Here is a 16,933-nt window from a genome sequence, read left to right as displayed (position 1 = left end):
ACCTCGATGGGGATAGCTGAAAATGTGTGCCCCGACCGGGGCTCGAACCCAGGATCTCCTGCTTACGTGGCAGACGCTCTATCCATCTGAGCCACCGAGGACACAGATGAATAGCGCGACTGCAGGGACTTAATCCCTTGCACGCTTCCCGTAAGAGCCATATTCCCAACTGTCCACAATTCTATATTTGTAATGTACCTATTAGGTACAGTTAATTATCATTTATTCTAGAGAAAGCTGTACGGTCATCAATAGTATCTGTTCTTTCGAGAACAGTTACTGTCTTCATATATATGGTTAAAGACCACCCAGCCATTGACCTTCGTCTGTGGGAATGCGCACGGGTTGCCCGAACTCTTACGGGAATCGCCAAAGTGCGCGCACGTAATGAGTGGATGGGCAAATATCTATTAGGTACATTACATGTGTAGAATTGTGGACAGTTGGGAATGTGGGTCTCACGGGAAGCGTGCAAGGGATAAGTCCCTGCAGTCGCTCTATTCATCTGTGTCCTCTGTGGCTCAGATGGATAGAGCGTCTGCCACGTAAGCAGGAGATCCTGGGTTCGAGTCCCGGTCGGGGCACACATTTTCAGCTGTCCCCATCGAGGTATATCAACAACACCTGTCGGCAGCTGAGGGTTTCATTTAATTATAATTTGTTCTGGAATTTTTTTTAAACAGATCTCGTATAGTGGTGTGCAAAACAACTTTCGCGTAATGTGACACTGCCAAGTAACACAGATCGGTGAAACTTGGACCATGCATAGAAAGACCTGTTACAGTAGGGATCACAAGGTAACTGAAAGAAATACACAGTGATACGAACGGAATTGACACTATTATTCAAAGACAAAAACTACACTGATGTCTCTGCGATTCATGAAGATCCCCAGGACGCTACCGAAGGCAGGGTATGGTTCTTGATAGGGTGTGTAATCACCATGGACGTCAGTGCATTCCTCTGCAATGTGCTCCCTCGGTCGTCACAAGGTTGGTACGGAGATCTTGCGGTAGGGCGTTCCATTCCTCCATTAGCGCCGTTGACAACTGCTCTATGGTCGGTGGTGCGTGTCGACGTGCTGCAATAACTCTTCCCCAACGCAACCCACACGTGCTCGATGAGATGTAAGTCGGGAGAAGGGGCGGGCCAGTCCATTCGCCGAATATATTCTCGTTCCAAGAACTGCTCCACCACCGCTGTTCGATGCGGTCACGCAGCATCTACCACGGAAAGGAAGTCAGAGCCGCATACCACCGTAAAAAAGGCGCACATGGGAAAGTAGTTCAGTGTCATAATACCGTTGACCAGTGGATGTACCATGTTCAAAGATTTCTCCGCACACATTCACATTTGGAGCACCAAAACGATCATGTTCGACATGATCTTGGACGTACCCTCATATGGAGAGTGGTGGAAACACTTAATGCACCGATGAACATAGTGGAACACGATCGTTATGATGGTCCAGATATTTTGGCTTAGGTAGGTCCTATGTTGCATGGACGTACTGACTTCCAAATCTTTGAACACGGTACACTCACCAATCAACATTATTATGATACTGCACATAATCCGCATTTGGAGCTTTTCAGGGGTGCGTTCGGCCTTTACTTCATTTTTATGGATGATAATACGCCACAGCATCGAACAGCGCAAGTGGAGGATCTACAAAATTGAGTTGGCTTTCGTGGCCACTTGTTGAGGTGCTGCGACTCACATGTTCGTCCATGGAAGTAGAAAAGGACAAGAAACTGCCATTTCTTGATGTGCTGGTTACAAGGGATGGTGAAAACCTGGGACACAGCGTATATCGAAAACCGACACACACGGACCGGTACCTGCACAAACTATCAAACCACCACCTGAGCCAGAAAAGAAGCATGATTAATACGTTCGTAACGCGAGCAGAACGAATATGGGAGCCGCAGCACCTTAGACGCTAAATGCAACACCTGGAAAGTGTTCTGAGGAGCAATGGGTACTCCACAAGTCATATTAGAAGTGCAACAGAGCAAAACACACGACGAAGTAAGGAATCAGAAAAAGAAATGTCGGGTACGGCCTTTCGGCCATACATTCCCAGAGTGACGGACAGAATTGGCCGTATTATTTCGCAAACACAGCGTAAAGACGATTTTCAAACTGACAAGGAAGATCAAAGAGTGTCTTAGATTGGCAAATGAGAAAAGGGACCCACTTGCAATGTCGGGAATGTACCGTATATCATGCACACGCGGAAAAGTTTATGTCGGAATGAGTGGACGATCAATCAACACCAGGATCAAATAACATAAGCGACATTGCAGGTTGGGGCAGGTGGAGAAATCGACCGTGGCAGAGCACGCACTGAGACCGACCACGTAATAAAATTCGCCGACACGGAAGTTCTGGCTGTAGAGAAGCACTATCACACGCGCTTGTTCAGAGAAGCTGTAGAAATACAAAAACACGCGAACAGTTTGAACAAGAAAGAGGAAAGCCTCAAGGTAAACGGATCCTGGCTTCCGGTACTGCAGCGAACGGTCGTCGCAGGTAGTAAGAGAAGAACCGCAACGGAAATGACCGCGGAGAAGCTCTCGGACGTTGGCGCGCCAGGTACATATAGTCTGCGCCCGCGAGCTCGGCTACAGTTCACCACCGTCAATGGAGGGTGAAGCTCTGACAATGCCAGCCACTCATGCTGGCGAAACGTCAGTAAAATCATTAGATGAATGTCGGCCGAAGAACCCGAGACAGAAGCCAATAGGCACTTTGTCAGTGGAGGATCTCTATGGAACGTGAGGATATTCGGCGAATGGACTGGCCTGTTCTTTCCGCCGACTTAAATCCTATCGAGAATGTGTGGGTTGCGTTGGGAAGATGCACTGCAGTTTCGTACTATGTATGGTCCTAGTTTCATCGAACTATTGTACTTGACAGAAGCCAGCCGGTGTGGCCGAGCGGTTCTATGGGCTTCAGTCATGAACAGCGCGACCTCTACGGTTGCAGGTTCGAATCCTGCCTCGGGCATGGATGTGTGTGAAGTCCTTGGGTTGGTTAGGTTTAAGCAGTTCTAAGTTCTAGGGGACTGATGACCTCAGATATTAAGTCCCATAGTGCTCAGAGCCATTTGAACTTGACAGAAACACCATGCGAAAGCTACTTTCGTCTTTAAGCTTTGCGCCCCAGTGTATCAACAAAAATGTACTGGTGATTACACAAAGATAGGGAGTAAACTGTTGATCGGATCCATTGTGGAATCTCCCAGTTCTGAACAATTATTTTTTCTGTTGGAACTAAGTAAAACCCAGCGGTGATACAGGGCTCATTAGATTCCAAGTCAGTTGCAGTGGCACATACTTCCCATCCGTCTGCGGCTGCTACTTTCCTCTGTCGTCGCGACGGTAGCACAAGTCGCGATGCCTTGCAAGACAACTCTGGACTCGTTTTTTGTAGCTCGTCACTGAGTCACGTCGAAAAAGCTTGCCGGGTGCAGACATAAATCACGGACGAGCCCTGCAGAGCTTGTATTTACGCGTGGCGTGCTCTGTTGGGGTCACAGCTGCAAACGGACCAGCCACAGAAAAACGATACGGACATTGGCGGAAGCTTCATGGCACATTCTCTTTGCTTCTTCCGAACCGATTCGTTTCAATAATACGACAGTACTGCAGTATTTAGTTCGTTCTACGCGGTCGGCGTACCCTTGGTAATCGTAACTATAGCAACATCCACGTCTCTAAAGGCAGCATCTCCGTGTTGTTACACTGCCAGTGCGGTCCGATTGGCATTTGTTGGTGTTGTTGTAAAAGGAAGAGAGTCCAGGCGTAAGAAACTGCCTGTCATTTCAGACAATCTCGGTTTCTCGGTGGCAGTCTTTTTGAGAAGATTGAATGATGAATTTTTGTGCTCTCTGTCAGACTGAAGGAAGTATTAGTAATTTGTGGTGATTTTAATGTGCATTTCTTGAACGAATCTGACAGATAAAGTTATCTATACATGCTTTCAACCATTTACAATTTGGTGATGGGCATAAATGTTCCTACCCGCGTTTATGACATTAAGATATTATTTTAGATAACCTGTTAATTCAACAAGCACAAGTTACAGAGACACAAGCCTATCCGGTGATGAACGTATTGTTAGAACATAAAGCAATGTTAGTAACGTCATAGAATTTAGCTCCTTGTACAGTGAGGCTGATTAATGACAAAACTATGCATATTTTAAAGAAAGCTTAAACATGTTGGCTGGTATGTAGTGAACAAAGAGCATAACTGTAACTCAGATGTATTTCTTAATGAGTTAGCACGCATTTTTGAAAGTATTTTTCCTCAGAAGAAAATTAAATGTAATAATATCATGTTGTTAAAGAAACCTTGTGTCATTAAAGATATCAGAGTACCTTCATAAAGAAAAAAGGACGTGTACAAAATAGCCAGAACAAGTAGTCACTAGAAATGCTTTTTTATTATAAACAGCACTCTAACACATTAAGAAAAGTAGTACTAATTCCAGGAGTATGCACATTTTGTCAGAAATTGAGAAATCAGAGCATAAGATAAAATCAGTAGGGAACATTGTTGAAAGAGAGACAGGGAAAAAAGTCGTTGAATTTGACATTATTCCTGTTAAAGGGAATGGGAGCGTTATGAAAGAAGATTCATGTGGAACAGATGTTTTAATAATTACATTTTAAATATAGATGAGAAGATTGGTGCAAATAGCTCAGAAGAGAAAAGAAAACAATACACTGAATTGTGTATTGCTACACACAAAAAGTTGTTGCCTTATGATATGTAATATTCTTAGTTATTTACGTAATGCATCGTTAACTCACGGTGTATTCCCAAAAGTTGAAATATACCATCGTTAGGCCTATTTATAAAAACGGTGACGCCGCATATGTCAATCGTTTACTAAAATTAGTGTGGTTCAGGGTTGTTATTCGCCTGTGTAGTAATCGGTACTTATCTAGTGGCAGTTTGGATTTCAAAAGGGCCATTTTACTGAATCAGCTATTTATACATTTACTGACCACATAATAAAATCTGTAAATGATAAAATATCGGCAATTGGGATCGTCTGCGACTTGTCGAAAGTATTGGATTTTGTCAGTCATAATATTCTATTAGAGAACTAAAGTTTTTCTGGAATATGTAGTTTAACAGATATCTGCCATCTCATTTAAATTAGGAAGCAGAATCAACCCTGTTTGCAGATGATACCAGCATTGTTGTGAAGCTGAGCAATGAAGTATCAGGAGAGAAAATAGTCAGTGATGTTTTTGTGGACTACTGAATAGTTTCTGACAAATGGGCTAGCTCTAAATTTTGAAAAAAAAAAAAGCACAACCTCCAGTTAACGCACTATATACCACCGAGAAATAATAAACAGGGTAGAAATTGAAAGTTGTTAAGTGTGCATGTTGATGAAAACGTACACTGTAAAAACCATACAGCAGACTGGCTAAACATTAGGTTCGACTGACTTTGCGATAAGAATATTTGTCAAGTTGGGGGATATAGAAGTCAATAAGTTAACATATTTTCATTCATCTTACGGAATAATATTTTGTGGTAACTCCTGGCATAGGAAAAAAGTATTCACTGCATAAAACAAAGTAATTAGAATTACGTAGGATGTTTACTTGTGTCGGGTATCTCTTTAAGCATCAGGGAATATTAATTGCAGCCTCAAAGTACATTTATTCACTTACGAAATTTGTTATTATCAGTTCATCCAAGTTTGAGAGTAACAGAGATATTCACAATTTCAGCACCAGAAGGACACATTATCCGGATTACCCTTTAATGAATCTAACGTTGGCACGGAAAGGAGTAAAATAAGCAGCTAGAAGACTGTTTTCCAATCTACCCATAGAAGTAAAATGTCTGACATAGAGCCGAAGTGTTTTCAGATGTAGACTAAAGGTGTAATGTTTCTGCTTAACAACTCCTTCTATACCATATAAGAGAGATGATTCGTCATGATAAAACCCTGTACGTCTACGTCTACCTGACTGCTCTGAAGTTCGCAGTTTAGTGTCTGGCAGAAGGTTCATCGGACCACCTCGAAGCTATTTCTCTACTGTTCCACTCTCGAACAGTGCGCGGGAGAAATGAACACTTAAACCTTTCCGTGCGAGCTCTGATTTCTCTTGATTTTATTTCAATGAACATAATAAATGGCCAGATATATATTATTTTTTTTCAATCTTTTTTATTTACTTGTATGTGTGTGTACTGTGTCTGTTCTCTTGACACGTTACACATCGTATCGTGTACCGTGATGGTGCTCTATGGAACAAGTAACTAACTGTAACTATAACTTCTCTGCATTTGCTATCTTCGCGACTGTGTGGATGATTTTCTTCTAAAAGGCTGATAGCATGCTTTTAATAAAAATAAAATACTAACAGTAACAAAACATCCTAGTTATATAGGAGAGTAACAAGTGGAAACATTTCTGCACCTAAGCAAAAGTAGACGTCGGCTATACATTTTGGGTTCTGCCGTCGCGGTCTCATGAGTTGCAAACTGATGGTGCCAGTACGATATATAAACGACCTATCACAGAGTATTGCGCGGGCCATAAAAGGAATTGAAACAAGTAAAAGACGTCCGCTGCGGGCCAAGTGCCACCAAGTGCTACTAGGTTCCGAGAAGAGTCGACGCAGCCAGTCGCCCACACGATTTTAGCAGGCGGCTGAAATGGCAGCGCGCGATGTTAACACCAGTGTCCAGTAGCGTGTAAAGTGTAACAGCAGCAGTGCCGGCAACAGGCCGAGCCTCGTCTCCAGTCCACCAGTTACTGTGACGGTGAGATCCGCATTCCGTGCTTTACAATGAGCAGAACCGTCGAAACTGCACGAAAGTTATTTAAACTAACGTTTGTTTAAATTGTAACACCTAGAAAGAATGCCGCGAATGAAACTGTGCATGCTATGACTGTGTAGTGCACAGTGACATCTACTTCAGATGATCAAGCAGAGTCTGCGTAACACGACACTCCAATTTACAAAGAGCCATCAAACGAAATGGAAAAAAGTTCATTGGTGTAGCTGGTGTCTACTGCAAGTCTACGCAGATGCGCCGAAGTACGATGTGCATTCAGTAAGTAATGCAACACATTTTTGTCTCGGCCAAATTCGGTCGAAAGAGTTTGAAGTTTGTTGTGGGATATCGTGGAATATTTCCAATTCCGCTCCTATAATTTGATGAGATTTCGATACCTGGCGGCCCCTGTAACGGAGATGCCTTCGAAGCGGAGAGCTGTCATCGAGTTTCTTTTGTCGAAAAACCAGACCATCGCCGATATTCATAGGCGCTTGCAGAATGTCAACAGACAACTGGCAGTGAATAAAAGCACGATGAGTCGTTGGGCGAGGTGTCTGTCATCGTCACAACGAGGCCGCGAAAACCTGTGTGATATCCCGCGTGCCGGTAGGCCGCACGCAACTGTGACTCCTGCAATGTTGGAAGGTGCGGGCATTCTCATTCGAGGTGATCGACGAATCACAATCAAACGCCTCCCTGCTCAGCTGGACGTCTCTGTTGGTAGTGCTGACACACGCGTCCACCAGTTGGGTTACTCAAAGGTGTGTACCCGCTGGGTTCCTCAGCGCCTAACAGAAGACCATAAAGAGCAACGAAAGGACGCCTGTGCGGAATTGCGTGCCGTTACGAGGGTGATAGTGATAATTTTTTTTGACGAACATAGTCACTTCCAACCGGAAATAAAACGGCAATCCATCGTGTGGCGCCACACCACTGCTTCTCCGAAGGAAAAGTTAAAAGCCGGACCCTCAGGTGGTAAAGTCACAGCGACCGTCGTCTGGGATTCAGAAGCGTTATTCTGTTTGTGTTCACACTCATGGTGCAATAATCAATCCGGGGTCAGGGATTTTCTCTGCCTCGTGATGACTGGGTGTTGTGTGATGTCCTTAGGTTAGTTAGGTTTAAGTAGTTCTAAGTTCTAGGGGACTGATGATCATAGATGTTAAGTCCCATAGTGCTCAGAGCCATTTGAACCATTTTGAATCAATAATCAATCCTGAAGCGTATTCTGCTAGCCTCAGGAAACTGAAGGAACGGCCTTACCGTGTTCGTCGCCACAGAAATGCAAATGAACCTCTCCTTCTTCATGACAACACATGCACTCACACAAGTCTCCGCAACCGAGAGCAGTTCACAAAACTTCATTGGAGTGTTCTTCCTCATCCACCGTACAGTTCAAATGTTCAAATGTGTGTCAAATCTTATGGGACTTAACTGCTAAGGTCATCAGTCCCTAAGCTTACACACTACTTAACCTAAATTATCCTAAGGACAAACACACACACCCATGCCCGAGGGAGGACTTGAACCTCCGGCGGGACCAGCCGCACAGTCCACGACTGCAGCGCCTTAGACCGCTTGGCAAATCCCGCACGGCATCGTACAGTCAGGATCTCGCATCTTCCGACTTCCATCTTTTAGGCCCGATGAAGAATATACTCCGCGGGAAGCAATACAGGGTGATGGTCAGGTTATTGGTGCAGCAAGACGGCGGCTGCGACGTTGACCAGTGGAGTGGTACCACATGGACGCAAAGGCCCTCCATGTAAGGTGGCGTAATGCAGCCCCATTGAACTTAGATTATGTTTAGAAGTAGTGTTTTGTAACGCAAAGAGTGGGGGAATAATATGGCGCACCTGAAACCTGGAATTGGAGAGAAGAGAAATTTGTGGCAAAACTTGACTAGAAGAAGGGATCGGTTGGTAGAGCATATTCTGAGGCATCAAGGGATCACCAGTGTAGTATTGGAGGGTAGCGTGGAGGGTAAAAATGGTAGAAGGAGACCCAGAGATGAATACACTAAACAGATTCAGAAGGATGTAGGTTGCAGTAGGTACTGGGAGATGAAGATGCTTGCACAGGATACAGTAGCATGGAGAGCTGCACCAAACCAGTCTTGGACTGAAGACCACAACAACAACCTGAATCCTGAATAAAATCAGCCTGCTACCAGAAAAAAGTGTTACATTACTCATTGTACGCCCCTAGAATTATTCCCACCAGCTTAATAGCATGTTGGTTAATTTTTGAAACGCATCTCAGCACCTAGTCATTAGGGTATGAATTCGGCAAATCCTTGGTAGGCCTGCGCACAGGTCACACAACGTCCCTAAATTACCGACCGGTGGTTTTTGACCTGGCTGGTGACATCCGATAGCGTCTGTCTCTTCGTGCTGAGGTCAGGCGTTTCTAGTGGCCGGGACATCAGCGTCACTTAACTACCATGTTCCTCAAACTCCTGTAGCACCATTCTGGCGCCGGCCGGTGTGGCCGAGCGGTTCTAGGCGCTTCAGACTGGAACCGCTCGACCGTTCGGTCGCAGGTTCGAATCCTGCCTCCGGTATGAATATGTGTGATGTCCTTAGGTTTGTTAGGTTTAAGTCGTTCTAAGTTCTAGAGGGCTGATGCCCTCAGATGTTAAGTCCCATAGTGCTCAGAGCCATTTGAACGTTTTGAGCCATTCTGGCCTATCCTCCTGCAAGATGCCATCGCCGTCGGGGAATATACCTAGCTTGACGGGAGGCAGGAGGTCCGCGAAAATGTCTACGCAGTCCACAGCAGTCACGGAGCTTTCCATTATTACAATGGATGTTGTAGAATCCGAGGTGAATATTCCCCACAGCGTAATTCTGCCACCACCGGCCTGCCTCCATAGAGCGTTGCACGTTTCGAACAGCCGTTCGCAAGGACAACTGCGTATCCGGACGCGCCCATCGACGTGCTGTAACGAAAAAATGGATTCGTCCGACCAGGCGACACGTTTACATTGATCCACAGACCATTGCCGATGATCACGTGCCCACTGCGCTCGTAATTAACCACGTCTTTGGGTCAACGTGGGTTTAAATACGGCTCGTCTGCTGCGGAGTTGCATTTTCACCAATGTTTGCTGAACGGTGTGCTCCGAAATACACTACTGACCATTCAAATTGCTACACCAAGAAGAAATGCAGATGATAAACGGGTATTCATTGAACAAATATATTGTACTAGAGCTGACATGTAATTACATTTTCACGCAATTTGGGTGCATAGATCCTGAGAAATCAGTACCCAGAACAACCACCTCTGGCCGTAATAACCGACTCGATACTCCTAGGCATTGAGTCAAACAGAGCTTGGATGGCGTGTACCGGTACTGCTGCCCATGCAGCTTCAACACGATTCCACCGTTCAGCAAGAGTAGTGACTGGCGTATTATGACGAGCCTGTTGCTCGGCCACCATTGACCGGACGTTTTCAGTTGGTGAGAGATCTGGAGAATGTGCTTTCCAGGGCAGCAGTCGAACATTTTCTGTATCCAGAAAGGCCCGTACAGGACCTGCAACATGCGGTCGTGCATTATCCTGCTGAAATGTAGGGTTTCGCAGGGATCGAATGAAGGATAGAGCCACGGGTCGTAACACATCTGAAATGTAACGTCCACTGTTCATAGTGCCGTCAGTGCGAACAAGAGGTGACCGAGACGTGTAACCAATGGCACCCCATACCATCACGCCGGGTGATACGCCAGTATGGCGATGACGAATACACGCTTCCAATGTGCGTTCACCGCGATGTCGCCAAACACGGATGCGACCATCATGATGCTACAAACATAACCTGGAGTCATCCGAAAAAATGACGTTTTGCCATTCGTGCACCCAGGTTCGTCGTTGAGTACACCATCGCAGGCGCTCCTGTCTGTGACGCAGCGTCAAGGGTAACTGCAGCCATGGTCTCCGAGCTGATTGTCCATACTGCTGCAAACGTTGTCGAAGTGTTCGTGCATATGGTTGTTGTCTTGCAAACGTCCCCATCTGTTGACTCAGGGATCGAGACGTGGCTGCACGATCCGTTACAGCCATGCGGATAAGATGCCTGTCATCTCGAGTGCTAGTGATACGAGGCCGTTGGGATCCAGCACGGCTTTCCGTATTACCCTCCTGAACCCGCCGATTCCATATTCTGCTACCAGTCATTGGATCTCGACCAACGCGAGCAGCAATGTCGCGATACGATAAACCGCAATCGCAATAGGCTACAATCCGACCTTTATCAAAATCGGAAACGTGATGGTACGCATTTCTCCTCCGTACACGAGGCACCACAACAACGTTTCACCAGACAACGCCTGTCAACTGCTGTTTGTGTATGATAAATCGGTTGGAGACTGTCCTCATGTCAGCACGTTGTAGGTGTTGCCACCGGCGCCAACCTTGTGTGAATGCTCTGAAAAGCTGATCATTCGCACATCACAGCATCTTCTTCCTGTGGGTTGAATTTCGCGTCTGTAGCACGTCATGTTCGTGGTGTAGCAATTTTAATGACCAGTAGTGTACTTGTGTCTCTTCCAGCATAGACTCTGTCTGGTCTGTCACAGATCACTGCCTATCCTGCTTCACTCAGCTGACAAGTCTCCGACCTCCACCTCTCTTTTCGAATTTTGTAACTTTTTTTTCTTCAGACCAGTGCCTTTTTTCCATACACTTTAGTGCTCGAACTTCTGTAAGGCTACTGACGCACAGCCACTGTTCTTCTAAAAGAGCTTTATCACCATCGTGCGACCCTTCATGGAGACAGTTTGGATGTTTCGGACGCAAACTGAGGAGCAGCCCTCTGCCGCGTATCTGCTGGTGTGTATATTCTGATGTTGACAGTGCCATCTAGTGGTCAGATTTGCGTTAAATTATTTTGTTCCATGACTTTTCCCCGTGCATCAATAATATACTGTTCAAATCTGACGTCATTCTGAGCAGTGGTTCTCTCTCTCTCTCTCTCTCTCTCTCTCTCTCTCTCTCTCTCTCTCTCTCTCTCTCTGTCTCTCTGCAGCTTTTTGAAACTGGAACTTTAATTGTCGAACAGAATTCGCCTATGAGCAAGGCAAGTTACTATTTGGTATGAGTATCCTGGCATTGGACCAAGTTCCTTCCTGGACATGCTGCATTTAGGAACTTTCCGACCTTAAGTACGGACATCTTATTGTTTCGATGCAGTATCCATCCACAGTGTTTCTTCCTCATTGGATAAAAACAAATCTATACGTCGATATCTGTACTTTACAACCATTGACGACAAACTTAGGTTTCTCTTTTCGTGAGATGGACATTTGCGAAATATTTGGCAATAAACTCGTCAGTTGTTCCGTAGAGGAGTTTTGGACATGACACCAGAAGCTGTGTAGCTGAAGGGAAATCACTCGTTCTTCAGGAAACTGTTAAGCGAATAGCATTAAACGTTTTGGCTAGTTCACACACAAACACTTCAGGACGAAGCATATATGTAAGAGGCAAAACAGTATGATCCAAGAACTAACGCTTGTGTGTGATACTCGAATAATGAATTTACTGCGGTTTGTGCATCCTTCTGGAGGTGAGTGGTAGATTAGCGAGATGCTAAACGGAAACAACCAGCTGCAGAGGCGACGTTCCGGCGCTTTGTGTTGGGGCAGTCAGCTGAGGATGATGTAAGAAGGGTTCTCTCCGTCAACAACGCGCTGTCGGCTTAGAGCTCGTCACCACAGGCTTCCGACCTTTTTGCTGTACCCTAGCGAAGTATGTGGCGGGTGTAATCATAGCTACAAATACCAACACAGTTAAGCTCTTCGTTCCGAACTGCAAAATCCAAATGCTTCCATGAAATTTATTTTTTGGCACTTATTCGCGTCTTGGCGCAACTGAAGAGATACGACTTTAGTTTGTTTGTAAATGGCAAACAAATGTTCATAGCGCATTCGAGGTATGTTCCAAAAATTATGGGAATTTTTGTTTACTGCAAATAATTTTATTCCTACGTGGACATGAAAGAGATGCCCTTCAAAATAGACCCCACTAGATATTATACACTTACGACAGCGCTTTTTCCAGTGCCCTAAACACTCACGGAACTCGAGCTTTGACATAGCCTTCATCTCTCTCTGCGATGCCTTTTTAATCTTATGTGTACTTGTAAAATAACGGCTCTTTTAAGTTTATGGTGAATATGGAGGCTGAGAATCACTACAGCATTATTTTTCGCCAAGAATTCACGAACAAGTAACGAAGTGTCAGTAGGTGCATTATCGTGGTGCAAGAGCCACGAATTGTCTCGCCACAGATACGAACTTTTTTTTTTCTTTTTTGATATCTTCACGCAAACGGCGTTGAATTTGTGAGTAGTACTTGTTATTGATCGTTACAGGGTATTAAGCTGTATCTCCTGGAGTGACTAATTTTTTGTCTGGTGCTTGTGGCCGATGGGATTTTCTCTCAATATTCAAGCAACGTATTTTCCAAAATGAAAGAAAAATGCAATCAAGGAGAATAGGTGGGCAAGGTCAAAACTTCAAACCACAGGGGGAAAAAAAGATGCCCTGAAATGTGCTTTGTTTGCAATTCTGCTTACACAGTCCATTCCACAGGGAAGGTGACAAATTTTGTATTCCCATAACTACTAATGCCATCTGTAAATTGTTGCATGAATTAATTAGCCTGGCATTTCGACTATTTTCGGTTTTAAATTTAACAGCGCTGTCATTAGAGACTGCTTGTAATAACCAAAATGTTAATAGCGTTCTGTTCTGAAAGGAGTGATGGAACAGTGTGCGAATATTAAGTATTATTTCAAACTGGGTAAAAGTGCCTCAGACTCTTTTGAAGTGATACAGATTGCTTACGGCAGTGAGTAAATTCGACGTAAAAACATTTCTAAGTGCTGTGCAAGGTTACGTGACGGTAGAGAGAGAGCATTGAAGACGATCCACGTTCAGGAGTATCATTGACAGAGTGGTAAGAAAATGTTAAAGTGACTTACATTCTTCGAAATGATCGTTGTGCATCTGCCAGGTTAATTGAGTAGCTCACTGGAATTCCTAAATCAATTGTGCTTCGCTTTTTAGATGAAAAACTGGGCGAAAAGATGGTCTGTTATCGCTTTGTGCCCCACTCTCACTGTCGATCAAAAAGATTTCAGAGTGGATCACTGCAGAGACTTGAAATGATCGGCTGTTAGGGTCCCAAACATCCAGCCTTGTACCGTAACAGGTGATGAAACATGGTGTTTTTCAGTACGAGCCAAATTTACCGCGACACTGTACAGGCGCAGAAAAGAAAGATCGTACATGATTTCTGGGCTCAAAAATGTATCGTTGTGTTTGAAAACCCTTTTTATTCTCCTGGTTTGTTTCCGTTCAACTTCTGGTTATCTACGAAACTGAAATTGGCAACGAAAGGAAAGCGTTTCGACACGATTTAAGATATCCGGAAGGCTACGACCACAGTACTCCAGTTTCAGGATTGTTTCGAACAATTCTTCCAAAGCTTCAGTTCTGTATTGGCTTACTAGGATCCAATTTTAAATAAAAAGTCATGTAAATTAAAAAATTAATAACGTCTTTTACTGGATGATTACAATGAAACTGCAGATAGTCACAGAGATCCAGTGTGGGCTGTAATTATGATGTAGCAGCAAAACTTAGTAGATATGCTGATGCATCAATCCAGAAACAGTTTACAATGAAAACATAGTACCAACTTTGGCCACCAGTTGCAGATCTGGCGCTGTGAATGTAAGAAAGATGTGTAGAAATGTTTCCATGTGTAATTGATTAGGAACGGAACGTGAGCAAAATCTCAAAAAGTGAAAGAGGCTTTGTGTTGATTTTATTATTGATCGCCGCTTACACAATTTGTTCAGTATGACCACCAGAGGTGTCGACGAGATCCGTGAAACGACGTGATCAACAGTTGCTCTCCGCTGTTCCGGTGGAAGCTAAGCAACGTGTTCCTGTATACTGGCCTTCAGATCAAGTAGAGACCGAACCCCGGTAACCGCGTTGTTTTAGATATCCCCAGGACCAAAAGATACATGGATTCAGATCAGGTGATGTTGCAGGCCATGCATCTGGGAAACCTCTGGAGATAAACACGTTCGTGGAAGGTTGCCCTAAACAGATCATTCATTGGACGAGCGACTTGAGGTGTCGTCCCATTTCGCATGAAAACAGTGGTTTCCTCACAGCTGTGATCTTCCAAAGCGTGAATTACATGCTGTCAATGAGGTGTCGATAACGTGCAGACGTCACGGTACCCCTGACAGGCCCTCTGGGTGTATTCTCTTCAAAGAATAACGGACCGAGGATAAAGGTGCTTGTGAATCTACACCACACGGTCACATACGGTGACGCAGTGGCTCATTGCTCACAACACATGGTTTTGACAGTACTCCAAATCCGGTAGTTCTGTATATTCACTGCACCCTGTAGCGTAATATGTGCCTCGCTGCTCCATAGAATATTGCCCGGCCACATGTTATCAAACCCGATCGACGACAGAAACCAAAGAGCAAATTTAGAACGTTGCTGCAGATCATGAGGTTTCAGTTGCTGCACCGTCTGGCTCTTGTGTGGGTACCAGTGTAAAACAGACCGCAAAACTTTCCGTACTGTTGATAATGGGCTGGACAAATGTCGCGACACTGCACAAGCACTAGCTTTACCCGGGGCACGTGCTGAGTGATCAGTTACAGCAACAGCAACGTCGTCAGTAACTTCCAGCGCGATAGGACGCCTTCCTCTTTCAAGTGCCACACCAAGTTCAACAGTGTTTTCGAATTTCATTATCATCATCAACCATTTAATGACATCGGGCTTCTCCACAAACCTTTCAGTCGGCGATACTCTCTCAATGCGATAGTGTAATTGCTGCCGCTCACATAGAAATTTTTGCTAGTAGCGCACGACCTCTCTTGTCGACAGCCATACTGTTGACTCATGTTATGGCTTGTCAAAAGACATCGTGGATGTCATACGGTCATACTAACAGTGCACAACGCCAGATTTCCACCTGGTGGCCAAAATTGGAAGTAATGTTTTTCAGTGTAAATCGGTTCCTCATTAACGCGTTGGCATACCTACCCAAGTTTCGCTGCCATTCGAAAATTACATCCCACACTGGACGTCCGTGAGTAGCTGCACTTTAATTATCAATACCTGGTATTTTACACTGAAGAGCCAGAGAAACTGGTACCGTTGCCTAATATCGTGTAGGGCCCCAGCGAGCTCGCGGAAGTGCCGCAACACAACGTGACATGGACTCCACTAATTTCTGATGTAGTGCTGAAGGGAACTGACACCATAAATCGTGCAGGTCTGTCCATAAATCCGTAAGAGTATGAGAGGGTGGAGATCTCTTCTGAATAGCCCGTTGCGAGGCATCCCAGATATACTCAATAATATACATGTCTGGGGAGTTTGGTGGCCAGCGGAAGTGTTTAAACTCAGAAGAGTGTTCCTGTAGCCAATCTGTAGCAATTCTGGACGTGTGGGGTGTCGCACTGTCCTGCTAGAATGACCCAAGTCCGTCGGGATGCACGATGGACATGAACGGATGCCGGTGATCAGACAGTGTCACCTGTCAGAGTCGTATCTAGGCGTATCAGTGGTCCCATATCACTCCAACTGCAAACGCCCCACGCTGTTACAGAGACTCCACCAGCTTGAACAGTCCTCTGCTGATATGCAGGGTCCATGGATTCATGAGATGGTCTCCAGACCAGTACTCGTCCATCCGTTCGATACAATTTGAAACGAGACTCATCCGAGCAGGCAACATGTTTCCATTCATCAACAGTCCAATGTCGGTGTTGACGGGTCCATGCAAGGCGTAAAGCTTTGTGTCGTGCAGTCATCTAAGGTAGACGAGTGGGCCTTCGGCTCCGAAAGGCCTTATGGATGATGTTTAGTTGAGTTGTTCGCGCGCTGACACTTGTTGATGACCCAGCTTTGAAATCTCCAGCAATCTACGGTCACGTTAAACGATTCTTTTTAGTCGTCGTGATCCCGTTGTTGCAGGACCTTTTTCCGGCCGCAATGATGTCGGAGATTTGATGTTTTACCGGATTCCTGATACAGTACACTCGTGAAATGGTCTTACGAG

The 16,933-nt window shown here is 45.0% G+C and overlaps 1 protein-coding gene and 1 non-coding gene across 4 annotated transcripts in view; one reads left to right on the top strand and one right to left on the bottom strand.

Moving 5' to 3' along the window:
* LOC126412356 (tyrosine-protein phosphatase non-receptor type 9) overlaps positions 1-16,933 on the top strand; it is a 796,012-nt gene that overhangs the window by 176,608 nt on the left and 602,471 nt on the right. The gene's annotated exons all lie outside the window — the stretch shown is intronic.
* On the bottom strand, positions 28-101 carry Trnat-cgu (transfer RNA threonine (anticodon CGU)). Its single transcript has one exon. It is a non-coding gene; the product is annotated as a tRNA-Thr (tRNA).

This window comes from Schistocerca serialis, chromosome 7 (genome assembly GCF_023864345.2).
Source record: "Schistocerca serialis cubense isolate TAMUIC-IGC-003099 chromosome 7, iqSchSeri2.2, whole genome shotgun sequence".
NCBI lineage: Eukaryota > Metazoa > Arthropoda > Insecta > Orthoptera > Acrididae > Schistocerca > Schistocerca serialis.
Note: the sequence above shows the minus strand (reverse complement) of the source record. Positions and strands in the feature narration are given on the sequence as shown.